Source organism: Octopus sinensis, linkage group LG4 (assembly GCF_006345805.1).
Source record: "Octopus sinensis linkage group LG4, ASM634580v1, whole genome shotgun sequence".
NCBI classification, from domain to species: Eukaryota; Metazoa; Mollusca; class Cephalopoda; order Octopoda; family Octopodidae; genus Octopus; species Octopus sinensis.
In genome coordinates, this window is record NC_043000.1 from 61,824,959 (window position 1) to 61,843,671 (window position 18,713).

The 18,713-nt window shown below is 34.8% G+C and overlaps 2 long non-coding RNA genes across 2 annotated transcripts in view; one reads left to right on the plus strand and one right to left on the minus strand.

Moving 5' to 3' along the window:
• Positions 1–18,713, minus strand: part of LOC118762977 — a 182,360-nt gene that overhangs the window by 162,776 nt on the left and 871 nt on the right. The window lies entirely within an intron of this gene.
• Positions 15,726–18,713, plus strand: part of LOC118762978 — a 21,539-nt gene continuing 18,551 nt past the window's right edge. Inside the window, exon 1 of the long non-coding RNA XR_004998732.1 lies at positions 15,726–16,055. This is a non-coding gene — a long non-coding RNA (uncharacterized LOC118762978). The remainder of the gene's footprint in view (positions 16,056–18,713) is intronic.

Consider the following 18,713-nt stretch of genomic DNA (forward strand, 5'->3'; position numbering starts at 1 on the left):
TATTTCGTCTTGGTTGTAATTTTCTATTTAAAGTACACTATGCTTGCTGTACTTGGTAGTGCCGTTTTCTCTATGCTCTGCGTATTTTTATATCTTTCCGTTTTTGTTACGTTTCTGTTTGCTACTTTTAATAATCATTCCCACGGCAGCTTTTATAAGGATTATTTGTTTCAATCTTCACTTTCTAGTTATATTTCTTTCAGTCTCCACATTTACGTTCTTTCTCTTTCCAACTCATGTTTGCAGAATGTCTTCATTTCTTTTAGAGATGTATCATTTGTTAGGGTGGACAGATAGTTATTATTACCCATTTTTACGACATTTCAGTATAAATATATGTATTGATTTCAGTATTATATTTTAAGTGTTAAGTATTGAGCATTAAGTATTAAGTTATAAGTATTATTCTAATGCGTATATGATATTCCTTCTTAAACCTTCCTTTCATTTTCTCATTGTATTTTTTCATTGTATTCTGATTACTATTTGTAAATCTGTGTTTCGCCTAATTATTCAATTTCTGTTGTTTCGTTCCTTTTTCATTTTGCATGAGACTAGTGCTCATAATTAATCTATGTTCTTTCAAGGTAGTCTTGGCGCATTATTGTAATCCGAATCTCATTTCAAACCAAGTATTGTTTGTAATATCTATATTCCTTTATGAATCGCTTCTATACAAAAAATGATTACCTCTTCTCCCATATCATTTATAATGATGCTGGTTAAAATTATTAGCTCCAGCAGAGAGGAAATTGAGAAAGGGGCCACCTTGAAATACGCTTCGCTTAATAGAGAAGTGGCTCCTTTCAATAATTCGTTATTTTCTCTGTATCTGTAGAATCATTTGTTATTTATTCGTGTTGTGTTTAATGTATTTGGTTATCATTGATACTTCTTTACTCATATGCAATATTTCTTGGATTGGAACTTTAGGGGGAACATTATCAAACAACTTGTAGTTAATTATGTCAAACTCAGATCCTTTTTTTCATTTTACAGCTTGGAAGCTTTATTCTTCAGTAATTGATCTTTACTTCTTTGTGAACAATTGTCATAACCTTTGTGCTTTACTGGGAAAAGATCCCATGGTCTAGTTATTTGCTTATCCTCTGTAGTATTATTGCTGTCAAGTCTTCGAAGACTGCAAGAAACCACATTATGGAACTGTCATTTCTATGACTTGCTGTTTGTTTAGACATGGATATTAAGATATTTTTCCTCCTTTAGTAAACCAGTCATGTCTTGACCCCTTCACCATCAGTATCTTATGAAACAACGCTGATTGCTCCCTATGTGTAACTGTTAATATTTTGAACAGGTGTTTGCGATTTATTATTTTCTTGCGCATTCATTCTTTTTTCTTTCGCAATACGGCTCTGATAATTCTGTTGTTATGGCCATCTGCCAGTGTTCAATTGATGTGTTCCTTGGTACGAGCGATCTCATCCATAGTGAATCATTTACTATTCATATTCCTCCGCAGAAATTTTCTCTTACTTTCGCTGTTGGCACTACATAAATTTCTATTTTATTTTAACTAATTCTTCATAGAATTCTTTTCATGTTGGAGCAGAGCTGTTCGGTTTGCTCAAAGAGTTGCTGCCGCTTTTTGTATTGCCGCATTCTTTGTAATTTAGCCAGGATCTTTGATTTTTGTGCTCTTTGATTCTTCGTACTTTTGTTCTTTCTTTCGCGTGCGTCATTTAAGCTTCCTGTGTGTATCTTCCTTTTAACTGTTCTATTTCGATTCTTGATATTTTGTTGGCTATTTTCTCTCAAAATGTTATCGGTGACTATTGTCAAAGTTTTGCTATTAGTTAGAATATGACTGTATAATATGCATGTAGAATAGAAACAAGTCCCTCTATTGTCCATTTGTATATTTTCGGCTTTATTTGAGACATTAGGGGGATAATCCGGTCTTTTATTAGTTTTCGCCGAGTACCGGCTCATTTGTTTTCCACGGGGGTGATTTTTGTACATTATATGCATCTAGTAAGTTTACATTCCACTGAGGGTGACTTTGCCTGAGGGTGACTCTGGCCGATGAAATAAGTACAAGTCGAGCACTGGGGTCACTGTAATAGACAATTCCCCTTCTCCCAGATTTCAGGCCTTGTGCCTATGGTAGAAATCTCTATATGCATGAAGATCTACATATGTATGTTATTTTTAAACTGACGGAGAACGATATGCTTTTATTCGTACTGTTTTCCCTTATTATTGTGGGTAAGGAATCAGAGTGTTGTTGTATGACTTGTTTTCTGTAAATTTCTTTACAGGTCGTAACCGATTTGCGAACATTTGCAATGGATTTATTATACGAATTAAAGATAACGTATTATTTCTCGATTATTAATTACAGTTATATTGTTCTCCTTCCCCATTCTTTTCGATTTGATTCCTTGCTATTTGATAAATGTAAATGGAAATTTTTTGGTTGAGTCAAGGATCTCTCTCGCTTTCTTTCTTTCATTCTTTCTTTCTCTCTCTTTCTCTTCTTCCCTCTCTCTCTCTCGCGTTTTACTTCCTAGACCTAATTCTTGACATAGATTTTCTCTGACCAGTCTGGAGCATTTGTTTGTTTATGTCTTGTGAAAAAGAGTAGAGCTACTGGTCAGATGGTTTGTTTGCGACCAATACTCAATGAGTTCAGCATTTCATGGTCAATGATGTGCGTATGCAGACGTTTGTAGAGAATGAGGAAGTTGCGTCACCATTCTCCTCCTCTTCCTCTCCTCCTCCTCTTTAAGTTGCTCATTATCAAACATATCACACGCATTGTTGTTGCTTATTTCTTGGTCGGGTCTAATCGAGTAGATATATGATTAAACGATATCCAGCCGTGACCACTTCTTAAACACCATATAATTCCGCATTTACAATGTTCATAACTAAGTGTTATTTAAAGGAGCTTTAGCTGTTATTTCTAGCCTTTCAAGCTATCACGCAAGGAATCAACTATTGGCTCGTAAAATTTGAATAAATGAAGCACATTTTAAAATTATATAAATATTCGCATGAATTTTACATCAACAAAGGGCTATTTTTGGCAAATTCATTTCAATACATATTTACTTCACACATACATGGGCACACATACGCACTTATTTATCTAAAGATATGAATGATCGATATTTCTGAGTGTGGAAGAAGTATTGATATTCAATGCCATTTTTCAGGAACATTTCTTATATAAGAGAGCCAAACGGGAATCAAAAGCGCATCAGGGGCTCTTTTAATAAAAACTTAAATCACGTCATATCTCCCAAAACATAAGTTTATACATAGATGGCATGAATGTAAATTTGCAAATATTTATAACAGCAATCAATGTGACATTAATTTTACTTCAAATCTAAATTTTTGAATAACCTGTTTTGTTCATATCATTATTCAAACTTGAATATCTTGAATAATAAAATCAGAATTTTTGTGCAACAATATCTTCTTTACCTCGAATTAGTAAATTAATTAGCTCAGGGTCAGATTACTTAATTATTAAAATGTGCTATTTATTACTCTTAAGGCATTCGTGAATACACATCAAGTATCTGGAGATTAAGCACATTCTAGAGTAATGAAACACATCTGCGTCAAAATAATAACACTTCTATTATTGGTTCCACAGAGTGGCAAGCTAGCTGAACAATTAGTACGCCGGATGAAATACTTCCTGACATTTCGTCCATCATTACGTTTTGAGCTCAAAATCCGCCCAGACCGACTTTGCCTTTTATCCATTCGGACTCGATAGAATAAGTAACAATCAAGTACAGGCGTCACTGTAATCAACTCACCCCGCCCCTCAAAAACTGCTGGCTTTATCACAAAATTTGAAACCATTATCGGCCCACGTGTAATTGTTTTTCTTTTCTTCTTTAAATATTATTTTAACTTTTCTTCTTTAAATATTATTTTAACTAAAGATTAAAAGATAAATTTTATTGTGGACATTTGTATATTTAAATAACTGGGACTAACATGGGATCATAAGAGAAAATATTAACCTAAACATTCTGCTGCATTGGTATATCTCATACCGTTGGTATCATGTTTCATGACAGCCAATAAATTAAACTAGCTTCTCTCTATGCAGAAAATAAAGCACCATAAAGCATATCTTCTCATACGGCACTACCGACACAAAGATTACCAAGCATGTCATGACAGAAGCACATATATAACATCAATGATTGTGTCTTTACAGGGGTAGTTACTGCTCAGGCTTAGATAACCACGCATAATTTGAAAAACACCAACTATATATTAACTTACTAAACACTCAATAGAAAGTCTAGAAATTAAGCACTATTGCATCAATCTGACATATAACTCAGCTTTAACTATATTAACTTTAATTTTATTATATTCTTTCCGTACAGTGTTATGAGTACCGTTTAGCCTGCTATACTATGTGACCTGTAGGTTAAAATTCATGTCTCAGGATTATAAAGTCAAGGGTTCAATTTTTGAACTGGAGTGATGCATTATTTCTTTCAGCATGTCCCATCATTTCATCAAGTTGTTTATGTAGGTTCGCTACTATATTAACGCCTAATTCAATCAATGAAGGCATGATACATGTTATCAAACTATACTCGCTCGCAAGTGACGGCTGGTTGTACTTACGATATAAAAATAAAAACTTAAACTCACGATGTGGAGAAGCAAAAATAAATACTCTATGGCATTTACTTCCACATACCACTATTACAAACAGCTGGAAGGTGGCCAATCGTTAGCACAATCGTTGGCGCATCGGACAAAATGTTTAGTGACATTTTGTTTGTTTTTGCTTTCTGAGTTCAAACTGTACCAAGGTTGATTTTCCTATTCGTCCTTTCAGATAAATTAAAACAAATACCAGTCATGCACTGTGTGGATGCGATTGAGTAGCCTCCACTCCAGAACTTCAGGCCTTGTGCCAATAATAGAAAGGACTATTACCGACAACTTATCCTTAGCAATATGTACAGAAGTATCTTCAAATATTTTAATTCAAGTAAAATAACATCTGGTTATAATCAAATTCACATCTTTGAGAAATTTTCAGTAAAAAAATAAGTTTAATTTCTTCATCTTTTTATACTGCTTGCTTCTTCATCAACATAGTTTTCCGATGAATATATTCATTCTCTTGTAATCTCAGCACTTAAACATCAAAACAACAGTTTCGAATTAATATGCAAGTCTTTTCATTTTCCATCTATTTTCATCTTTTGCCACTTTGCTCAGGAATAGAAGTCAATAAAAACGATAGGAGAGAAACTGATAGCTCCAGTTGATAGGTCAACAGTTGAAACGTTCACCACCGACTACAGACAAATTTCACAGTATCTATTTAATAGTTCTTTGGAAACATTATGCTATTGAGCAATTATAAATGTACTAAAGACTTGATGTTCCAATGCTACTCTAATTAAAAAAAAAAACCAAGCATCATATAAAGTTACAAAATATTCCATCCTTATATATGTTCCCATAGTCAGTCAGTCACGCTGTGCAAGAAAAGCAACTGCAATCAATGTAGTCTGGCTATAGATGAAAACTCAAAGCTTCATTTGTCGGACATTTACAGCAGAAAGCAAACCACAGATTTAATCAATAAAATCAATTGTGTAGTGTTATATGTAATAATGTTGCACCTGAAACGAAATGGCCATCTGTTTGTCCCATCTCTGGGGAGTATCATATGAAATTACTTTTCGTATGTATATGGATTCTTATCAGATCATCTACTGAAATGGTTTTTTAATAACATATTGGTAAAATAATACCACTTCTAAACAACTTACACAAAAAAAAAGAGATGTGATAAGTTATCAAGTCTGGAGATAAAATACCCACATTCAAAGTTCGCTGAAGCTTAAAGAAAAATCATGTAGTAGACGCAGTAATAATGATAATGATAATAATAATAATAATAATAATAATATAATAATAATAATAATAATAATAATAATAATAATAATAATAATAATAATAATAATAATGATAATAATAATAATTATATATATATATATATACATATGTATATATTTGAAAATGTATATATATATATATATATATATATATATATTTGAAAATGTCATTGACATGGCGATAAGAGTGGCGGGTTCTCTGTTACCGATGATGATAATGACGATGATGATAACAAAGGTAATGTTAATGAAAATGATGATGATAATAATAATAATCAAGTTCGTGATGCCGTTAATGAGGTTCGGATGATGACGTTGTTGTTCCTGATGACAATGACGATGACGACAACGACAAACGACGATTATGATGGATAGAACATATAAATTTGTTTAGTGGTAACGTGTTGTCGAAGACAAGTGATGATTCTAGGTATAAAGACTATGATTTGGCGATAATTAGCATTTGAAACAGCTAGCAGAGCATAGCTCCTGGCGATGTTAATTACCAATTTGTTAGGAAGTGGTGTTTGAGTGAAGCAAGTGTCATTGGCTGTGCGCCCAACCAAGGTAGAGCACAACCGTCCCAAACATCAATCAACTACTAACTTAACATTCACACGATCACGTAAACCAAGAAACACGCACGTGCACACGCGCGCGCATACACACACACACACACACACACAAACACATACATACACACACGCACTCACGCACGCAAATACACGCACACAAACACACTCACACATGCACATAAACGCGCAAACACGTTGACATAATCTTTAATGTTGAGAAATGTGTATATTTAGAATTCAGCATATAATACCAGACGGAAATTTTGCGCAACTATCACACCCACAAAATATGATGGATAAAATATGTAAATATTTAGTTCATGCCTTATCAAATGTCAATCACGTGAATAAGGAAGCTGTAAATTATTTGAGGCGTTGTCATGTGAACAGGTGAGGTTTTTTTATATAAAAAAATCTTATCCGTATAAATTTACTATTTCTAGATCTCTATATTTACAATTATATTCGTAAACCAAAGTTATACACATACAAGTGTAAATATATAGGTGTGTGCTGTTGCGTGCGTTCTTATATGCAACACACATACACATAGATACACAGATGCATACATACAAACATACATACATATATACAAGCATTCATACATATGTGTGTGTGTGTGTGTGTGTGTGTGTGTATTGTTTGTGTGTGAAATTACATATATGTGAAGGTGTGTGGCATATGGTTACGTTGTTGCACTCACGATCGCAAGGACGTAGTTTCGATTCCCGGACCAAGAGGTGTGTTGTGTTCTTGAGCAAAACACTTCATTTCACTTTACTCTTTGATCACTTCGACTTCTGACTTGGCACACTCTGCACCTGTTCAGGCAATATCGATTTGACGGGGGCAGTGAGTCAATGTACAACTCAAACAATTGTTCAGCAGAGACCTGCAGTACCCACATCCACCTAGTACAACAGAACAGTCCAATTCGTGCATAAATATTTGCATTTACGCACACGTATATGCTTGATACATTAATGCACATATAGAAATATATATGGATTTGTGTGGTGGGTACATCCACGTGCGTGTATGCACGTTTACGCGTGTATGAATTCATTAATAGTGCTAAAAATCTTTTTTTTTCTATATCCTTTAAATAACCCTACGAAACAACATCACTGTGGATGACATAATTAAAGATCACAACACAGGGAATTCCTAATCTGACTGGTAAAGTTGAGATATAATCTGAAAAAGATTCACCTATCTTCTGTTAACGGGGATATTTGTAGCGTAGAGTTGTATTTTAGTTTTCACTAATTCCGATAAAGCTAACTTTGCTTAATTTGTTCTGCAAAACATGCGCTGAAATCGTGAGTTAATTTATCAAGCGTTGACTGCAGAGGGTTTCGGGAATAATTTGATGTGTAACATACATCTTGTTAATAGATATATAACTTAACCATACTCTAAGAAGTAAAGAAAACAGTCAAACTGAGGCAGCAAAACAGTTTCCGTCTGAGTACATTCGGTTGTTGTAAAACCGTCTTCAGTTAGAGATTGTCCACCATTTATTGACAGTATAATTAACAACATATAGCTAAAGAGTATATAACCTGAGTTAGAGCTGAATTGGTTTAATTTGCAGATGGCAAGTTGATTAATTAAGAGTGTATGCACGACATAACAGCTTTTTCTTGTGATAATTTAGGTATGTATACCTTATATTTAAATTATACAAAAAATGCCGCTATATATCAGTATATGTACATGTACAAGTGTGTTCATAGACATACCCACACACACTCGCACCCAGTCATATATATATGTGTGCACATATATTATCTATACGTGTATATGTATGTATATATGCATTTGTGTGTGTGTGTGTCTATAAGCCTATGGACTCTTAAGGCCTGGATTCCCAAAACTTGAATCTCCAGATTAAGGATTAACTTTGCCATAATTAAACTTCTCATTAGGGACATTAACACAATGTCATTGTATGTCACAATACACTGAACAAATTCGCTATAACCCAAAATCCAAAATAACTGTCATAATTCTAAATCTACGAGAATGAAGGACAACTTACAACAACGAGATCATTAGACGTTAAAGATTCACTGGCAACAAATGTATCACAGCTGTATTCCCATCATCAGCTTTGCAACGGATATCATTTTGGTCTCGACACCCGGACACTACCACTTAATTTAGCGGTGTCAGTACCGTTGAAAACGTAAACGCTACCTGAGAAATAACAGACAAGTAGTACGTGTACAGATTCAGATACACATATACTATTTATGTGCGCGCACGCGTGTATATGCGTGTGCATATATGAGTGTGTACATGTGTGTGTGTACTTGTGTGTGTGTGTGTGTGTTGTGTGTGTGTGTGTGTGTGTGGTGTGTGTGTGCATGTGCGTGTAGTGAGTTTATGCCTGTGTGGGAGTTTATGTACTGAAATACATTGAGTTCGTGATATTCGAGACCTAGAAAACTGACATTAATTATAGATAAGCATATATTAATTAATGTATCTTTAAACTGTATTTTCATATTTTATTTGAGCTAACGCAATTACGTAGTGAACGCAAACAACAACAACAACAAAAACAAAACACATTGGAATCATTCATGATTATGTCCGTAATGAAGAGAAACCTCATTAGCGATTATGATAATTCTTATCGAGAAAGGCAAAGAAGACATCACAGAAATTCAAATCGATTTAAAATTAAATGTGGAAAAGAAACTCTTCTTTGGTAAGTACGGAACAACATCGGCCATAATTCAGTTTTATTAGGTTTAAGCATAGTCTTAATTGTGCTTTTGACAGCTTAGAACGACCAAGAGACTATAAGGAAATTTCAGTTAGAAACATGCACTTATTAGGCTATTTAAAATAATGATCGCAGACAATTTCTTAGTTGAGAAGTCTGCAAGAAGAGTACTTGATTTAAGTTTGTGTACGATATGAGCTGCACTAGATAGTAAAAATAGTCGCTGACTGAAACTGCAATCGTTATAATAATAACCATGAGCCTTAATAATATTTCTTGTGAAGAAACGAAAGGGAGACCACTTGTCTCCAAATGATACAGAGAAATACACATGCACATAATCATGTATCTATTTATCTATCTATCTAGCTAGCTAGCTGTCTATGCACGTGTGTGTCTGGGCGCTTGTGTGTGTGTGTGTGTGTGTGTGTGTGTGTGTGTGTGCGTGTGTGATGTTCCTGTGTGGGTCTGGGAAGACCATACTTCAAAAAGAGCGTTCATGTTATAATTAGCAAGATGTTCTACTGAGAGCTCAGCAGTTTCAAACACCCTGGGGATAGATCTATCGATGAAGTGGTCCTATGAAACGGATGGGCTCTCCGCGGGGACTCTTAATAATTTATCTTTTCTTATTTACTTGCTTAAGTCAATAGGCTGCGGCCAAGCTTAGGCACAACCTTGACTACTTTTCACAAGTTACTCAATCTATCGGCTCGTTTTTGCTCAACCGTTAAGTTACAGGGACCTAAACAAACCGAAAATGGTTGTCCAACAGCCGAAGACAACGGATATAAACCCACGCACACACACACACACGCACACACACACACACACACACACAAATATCCGGGTGCAAATGTGGCTGAGTGATAAGAAGCTTGCTTCCCAACCACATGGTTCCAGGTTCAGTCCCACAACATGGGACCTTCAACCTTTATCTATAGTCACGGTCCGGCCAAAGCCTTGTGAGGTGAGTGGATTTGGTAGATGGAAACTGAAAGAATCCCCTTGCATGTATATATATATATATATATATATGTGTGTGTGTGTGTGTGTGTGTGTGTGTGTGCGTGTATGTGTATGTGCGTGTATGTGTGTATGTGTATGTGCGTGTATGTCTTTGTGTGCTTTTTTATGTGTGTGTCTCGCCACCATCAAGTGACAACGGGTGTTAGTGTGTTTATGTCCTCGTAACTATGGGTTCAGCAAAAGGAATTTCTAGCAAAAATACCAGGATTAAAAAGGTATAGCGAGGGCGATTCATTCGACTAAAAATTCTTCAGGGCGGTGCCCCAGTATGGCCACAGTCTAATGACTGAAACAAGTAAAAGATATATATACATATACATAAAGATAAATAATGTATACTTGTATATACATGCACACACACATGAATATCGAGGTGGGGTTAAGTCGATTAAATGGTCACCAGTGCTCAACTGATACCTATTTCATCGACCGCGGTAGCTTTGAAACCCAGAACATAAAGACGGACGAAATTGCCGCTGAAAATTTTACCTAGCGTATTAACGGTTCTGCCAACTCGGTGCCTTAATATTATTATTCTTTCAATTATAGGCACAAGGCCTGACATTTAGACGAGGAAGATACTCTATTATATCGACCTTTGTACTCAATTGATACTTATTTTATCGCCTACAAAATGATGAAGAGCAAAGTCGACCTCGGCAGAATTTGAACTCAGTTCGCAAAGACAGACGAAATGCTGCTAAGCATTTTGATCGTCATGTTAACGATTCTGCCAGGTCGCTGCCTTAATAATAATGATGATGATGATAATAATAATAATAATAATAATAATAATAATAATAATAATAATAATAATAATAATAATAATAATAATAATAATTCGATAGATATGACAGGTTAGCTTGGGGGGTTAAGCAGTTGTGGCCGATGAAAAAGGTGGTAGTAGTACCAATAATTGTCGGAGACCTGGGAACAGTGAGTAAAAATCTTGAGAAGTACATGGAACACATAGGTGCTGCAATAAGTGTGGAGCACTTGCAGAAAACAACACTGCTTGGAACCTCGAATACTCCGGAAGGTCCTCGAAAAATAAGAGGTGTTACCCTAGTTCACTGGTAGTGAACAGCTGACACCGTAGTACATCTCCAGCATTAGAAGCTGTGCAAAAAAAAAATAAGAAGAATATCAATAATGTTTCTTATCTTGGTACAAGGCCAGCAGTTTTAAGTCAGTGATATCGACCCCAGTGCTCAATAATGATTACACCACCCACACACAAGTACACACGCATACATGTTTAACCACAGAGACAGACGGACATACAGGTGGTGTGTAAATTCGTACATGAGTGTGTAATATTGGTGTGTATCTTATATTTCTCTATACAATTATATCGATGGAATATATTTATATACTAAAAAATACATTTATTGCCCCTTCCCAATTTCTCTTTGTTGAAATGCAGATTTAAATACTGGATACGTATGCACAAATCCACAGATCAATTAAATCTATGTCTGTACATGTAAATGCAGATACTATCGTTAAAATATTAAGATTACTGGTACGTGTATGTGTGTGTGTGGTGTGTGTGTGTGTGAGTGGCTCACACATACATGTAACGTTAAAGATGAAATGTAGTAGTTTATTCCTAAAGATAACCAAGCCTCAAGGTTGTCGGCAGTACCAATAATTCGTTATCGTTGGTCTGCTAAATTGACTCTTACAGTATTCTCTAAGTCGTTATGCCGGCTGAATGGACAGAAGCATTTTTCTGAATTGAAAACTGAACGCCTGACCTACATAAATACATATGTATACGAATACATGCACGCAGACATACACGCGCGCACACATACACGGACACACGCACACACACACACACACGTGTGTGTGTGTGTAAGAGAGATAGAGAGAAAGAGACATTACGATGTTGTAGTTGCATGGAATTCTGTATTGAATGTTATAAGAGCAATTTGATGCTTAACCACACCACATCATCAGGCTAACACATTATTGCATTGTGTTACAGAGATCAAATGCATCAAACAATTAAGACGGTACCTACATTTGATCTGTATATCATAATCAGTTATGCTACTAAGTGCAGTAGTAACCAAATCACTATCCTGAAACCAGATTGCCTGATAATAATCTATTTGGAGCTCTAAACTAAAAGATAGTACATCTAATTGTACACACACGTGAGGTCAAACATTTTGCAGAAGTCTCACATATGGGTTAGAACGAAATGCTAGGCCCTTGTGCAACTCCTGTTATAATCTTAGCTCTTCTGTGTGTATATGTGCATGTGCACTGCATATGTAGACATGTATGTATAAAAGGGAAGGATACACACACATACGTACATACACATATATATGTATGTGTGTATATATATATAAATGTGTGAGTGTGTGTGTCTGTTTGTGTGTGTGTGCATGAAGCCAACTTCATAAGAATGTGTCAAATCATGTAATATATAGTTGGAGCATGTGTGAAAGGAAGAACCAAGAAGATATGGGATGAAGTGGTGAAGACTAATATCAGTACCTTGAACCTAGAGGAGGATATGACAAGGGACTGGAATGACTGATGATATGCGGTTCTAGAAAAAACGCTTTGAACACATCAAAAATAAGTTCTGAAATTGTGTTTGTACCTAATTTTCACCTGAAAGCATCTCCACCACTTATCTTTCTAAATATAGTCTTTTCTTGATAACACTAATCTTTCTCACTACTTAGAAACATTTCGCATAATATCCAACCCTTACCTTAATATAAACCTCTCCACTCATATTTTATATTGATCACTTCCCTGAGTCACCAAATTACCTCTCTTTCATCAAGACCACAAATCTTTTGTTTTTCCAATGCCCTAGACCTGTTCCTTTCCCTGCCTACATTCTTGCAGCTTACTCAACTACATGTAATCTCTAACTCTGTCTGTCTGTCTTTCTGTCTGTCAGTCCGTCTGTCTTTCTCTCTCTCTTTCACCCTCTTTCTCTCCCCCTCTCTCTCCCCATCTCTCTTCCTCTCATTTCTATTCTACTACTCTTCAACCCCATGTATCATTAGTTTTGCCCACTCTATCCACCATGTATTACATCCATCCTTCAATCTGGTCCAGTCTCTATAGTTTCCTCTACTCTTCCCTATGCCCCCTACTTAACATTTGCTCTTCATTCATTATATTTCCTCTTTTACACATTCCCTTATTTCTAATTCTACCACAAACCCTACCAATCTCTGCCCACCCAAACTCATGAGTGTCCTGTCTCCATTCACATAACTCATATCATAAAGATCCACCCAGACTTCTCATAATCACTACTTATATTTCTTCCCATCTTCCACACTGATGATCCACACTCTCTTCTAAAATATATATATTCATGTAGCTCTCATACAGCAAGAAACATGTTCCACTTTGGCATGTTCTCTCCTAATTTAACACTTTAATTCTAAGCATACAGTTATCTCTCTCAGAGGCTCAAGTATTGAGCCGCTTGGAGACTTCACTAGTGCTGATGGCATGAGAGAGCACTCTCTGAATGCTGTAGAGCAATTCATATGAGGAAGGTCATTCGACCATAGAAACTATGTCAAAATAGATGGTAGAGTATGATTCAGTCCTGGACCTGATGCATCCTGCTAAACCATCCAATACATACTGACACATAACAAGATTGTTAACACATGCTGATGACAATGGTAAGTGTGTGCGCATATACACACACATATATATATATATATATATATATATATATATACATATATATATAATATATATATATATATATATATATATATGTATGTATATATATATATATATATATATATATATATATATGTGTGTGTGTGTGTGTATATGCGCACACACTTACCATGGTCATCAGCATGTGTTAACAATCTTGTTATGTGTCAGTATGTATTGAATGGTTTAGCAGGATGCATCAGGTCCAGGACTGAATCATACTCTACCATCTATTTTGACATAGTTTCTATGGTCGAATGACCTTCCTCATATGAATTGCTCTACAGCATTCAGAGAGTATATATATATATATATATATATATATATATATACATATACATTCATATATATATATAATATATGGATTTCATAACAGCTACCTCTGATATGTGGTGCAGGGTTACATAATCGGACTGTTACCTAACAATCCAATTATGAACCCCTAGTGTGAAACATATTGGTAAAATCAGGCATAATGAATATATGATACTGTACACTTTGATTAATATATATATATACATATATATATTTACATACACACATATATTTACACCTATATATATAAAGCAATGAGCTGGCATAACTGTTGGTACACCAGGCAAATTGCTTAGCAGCATTTTGTCCATGTTTGTGTTCTGAGTTCAAGTGCTGATATGCTGACTGTGCTTTTCATCCTTTTGAGCAGTGTGGTTGATCTAATTGACTCAATCTCTCCCCAAAATTGCTGGTCTTGTGCCAGAAATTGAAATCAGTACATGGTTGTGTGGTAATAAGTCCTACTCTGGCTCAGTCCTACTGCATAGCACCTTGAGTAAGTGTCCTGCTATAGCCTCAGGCCAACCAAAGCCTTGTGAGTGGACTTGGTAGATAGGAAAGCACCATCCGATCATGGTCTTTTGCCAGCCTCGTCTGGCACCTGTATCGGTGGCACGTAAAAAGCACCCACTACACTCACGGAATGGTTGGCGTTAGGAAGGGCATCCTGCTGTAGAAACATTGCCAGATCAGACTGGGCCTGGTGCAGCCTTCTGGCTTCCCAGACCCCAGTTGAACCATCCAACCCATGTTAGCATGGAAAGCGGACGCTAAACGATGATGATGATGATGATGATGATATATATATATATATATATATATATATAATATTAATTAGAGACAAAACCACTATTATGTAAATCAAACAAAGAAAGACTTAATCCAATACATAAAAAAATTTATATAAATTAAATAAACTTAAGTTATCCACTACAATTGTTCTTGTTACTTCTAAGGACATTCATCAGGTGTTTTCAGACCTTCTATTCAATTTAAATCTGATTTTTCCCTGTATATATATATATATATATAATATATATTTATGTGTATATATATATATATATAAGATATATATATAATATATATATATGTATGTATGTATGTAGTATGTATGTATGTATTTGTGTGTCTTTATTGTTGCCCCACCATTGCTTGTCAACTGATGTTGGTGTGTTTATCTCCATAATTTAGAGGTTTGACAAAACAGACTGATAGAATAAACATTAGGCTTACAAAGAACAAATCGTGGGGTTGATTATTTCAACTAAAAGCGGTGTTCTAACACGGCCACATCACTGATTGAAACAAGTAAAAAGAATATATATATATATATACACACACACACAAATATACCAGGTGTCCCAAAAAGTTGTACTCACTCTTTGACTTCCCAGTCATTCATTTTTTGTTCAAGTAGATGTTTATTGATATACATGCTATCCTAAAAAGTTAAATTGAATTCAGGAAAATAAATTGTTGTAGAAACGATTGTTTATTGTCATTTAGTATTATTTAATGTTCTCTCTCATTCCTGCGTGTTTGCAAATGTTCAAACTGCCTTCCTTCATTTTCCAAACAAAGTTGATAATATCCAACCATGGATTCAACAACATTGCCAAACATTTCATTTGGAATTGTAAGACATTGTATTAGAATTTCATTTTTCAAATCATCAATTGTCACTGGTTTTGCAGTGTAAACCTTATCTTTGAGATGTCCCCTTAAAAAAATCCATTGGCATGAGGTCTGGGGAATGTACGGGAAATTCAACACTACCTCTCCTCCCTATCCATTTGTTTGGATTTGTTGCATCGAGGTAAGCCCATACATCGTCTGTCAAAGAGTGAGTATGTCCTTTTGGGAAACCCTATAGATTGGCTAGCCACCTATCCATGTGTGAAGTACTGGCAATGTATACAAAGCCTGGTTAATAGAAATATATATATATATTTATCATATTGACAATAATGGTCATTGTCATCATCATCATTGTTTTTATCACTTTATGTCTGCTCTCCATACAGATATGGGTTGGACAGATCATTGTTACTCTTTAATAATTTGGGTGGGTGGGGCTACATGTCACTTGCATGTTTCAGTTTTAGATTAATTTGCATGGCAGGATTCTCTTCCTTACATCAAGCATTTCACACAATATGTAAAGTATGTTTTTTAGAACAGCCAACTAAAGCCATGGGAGTAATATATTGTAGCTTATACACTGGAGAGGAAAGTGGAAAGACTGGCACGGATAGCTTGAGGTGGATGATTGAAGGTTATTGAAATCAACATATTTATCAGGGCATATACATATGGTGTGTAGGATACTCTATGTTCACACGCCTTAAGTGTGTGCGAGAGTAAGATATGGATTAGAGAGATAAATACAAGAGAGGGAGGATAATGCATGCATTGTTTGGAAGAAGATCAGATAGGTCCCATGGCATTCTAGTTACATTGTAGGCAATGAACAATACAAGCAAGAGATACACTGCTATCCATTATCACATCAGCAGTGTAGTAGAGTGAGAGTGGGTGGAGGGGAATTTGAGGAACAGGAGCATGAGTGCTAGAGGGCATGTGTACTAAACGCAACAGTGATGGAGATAGAATATATTTTAATATATGTATGTGTAAATGTGTGTGTGTGTATATATATATATATATATATATATATCATCATCATCATATATATATATATACATATATAAATATATATACATATATATATACATACATATATATACATACATACATATATATACATATATATATATATATATATATTATATATATATATATATATCATCATCATCATATATATATATATATATATCATCATCATCATCATATATATATATATAGATATATATATATATATATTTATGTATATTTTGTATCTATTGTATGGATATATATATATTTGTATATATTGTATGTAAATATTATATATATATTTGTATATAGTGTATGTATGTATGTATGTATGTATATATATATACATATGTAATTATGTATACACACACACACACGTACACTAATGCACATACACACATACCATATATATATATATATAAATATATATATATATATAATATATATATATGTATATATATACATATATAATATATATATATATATATATATATATATATATAATATATATATATGTAGATGTGGGCGTGTTTTTGTGGATGTTTGCTCATGCTTGTCTGAATTGTATGGGCCTTCTCCAACACTGCAACCCACTAGTCATTGCATTCCTTTTCTATCTTCTTTGTGAGGAGTAGTCTCCTCAGATCAGATTTCACTGCGTCTTCTCTTGTCTGGCCTGGTTTTATATTTATGGCTTAGTCCTTCCACTTGGATCACTTAGCACTTCTTCATACAACAAACATCCATGAATGAATGTCTGAGTGTGTGAGGCTGTTTGTGTTCATATACAAACATACATACATGCATACATACATACATATATGCATTATCATATATATATATATACTATTTATATACTCATATCGGTGAATGTTTGCATGTACTTTTGATATATGTATGCTTGTATGTATATGTGTATGTGCATATATATATATATATATATATACACGCACATATGTATGTGTATATAATAAAAACTGCAATAGCATCACAAAAGAACTGCTACTCAGAGTTTTATGTTCCCATTCATCAGGCAGTTGTGATCACAGCTGCCCAACGAATGGGAATGTGAAACTCTGAATAGCAGTTCTTTTGTTATTTTTTTTTTGTAGCTTTAATAAAAATGTATACATGAGTGTGTATATTTGTGTGTGTGTATACATACATACACACATATATATATATATATCATCATCATCATCATCATCGTTTAATGTCCGCTTTATGTATACACACACACAAATATACACACTCATGTATACATTTTTATTAAAGCTACAAAAAAAAAATATAATATATATATATATATATATAAATATGTATATATGTGTACAAGTTCATCAACATCAAAGTAAAAATCGTATGGATATTGTAATTGTGATACCCTTGCTGGTGGCACGTAGGGCCTCACAGAGGAAATGACAAAGACCGAGACCTCTGAGATATGCTGTGACTGTGAAGACCCGACAAATGAAGTGACTTCATGGCTCGCAGCACAGCCTACTGTGTTAACCTTGGTTCGTAGAGTGACCCGCTGTTCTTGAGAAAACCTATTGAGTCAAGTATGTCAACACCAACATCAAAATGAAAATCAAATGGAAATTGTAGTTAAGATACTTGTGCTGGTGACATGTAAAAAGCACCGTCCAAACATGGCAGATGCCAGCGCCACCTGACTTGTGTTCATGTCGGTGACAGGTAAAAGTGCTAACCGATCGTGGCCGTTTGCCAGACTCCTCTGGTTCCTGTGCTGGTAGC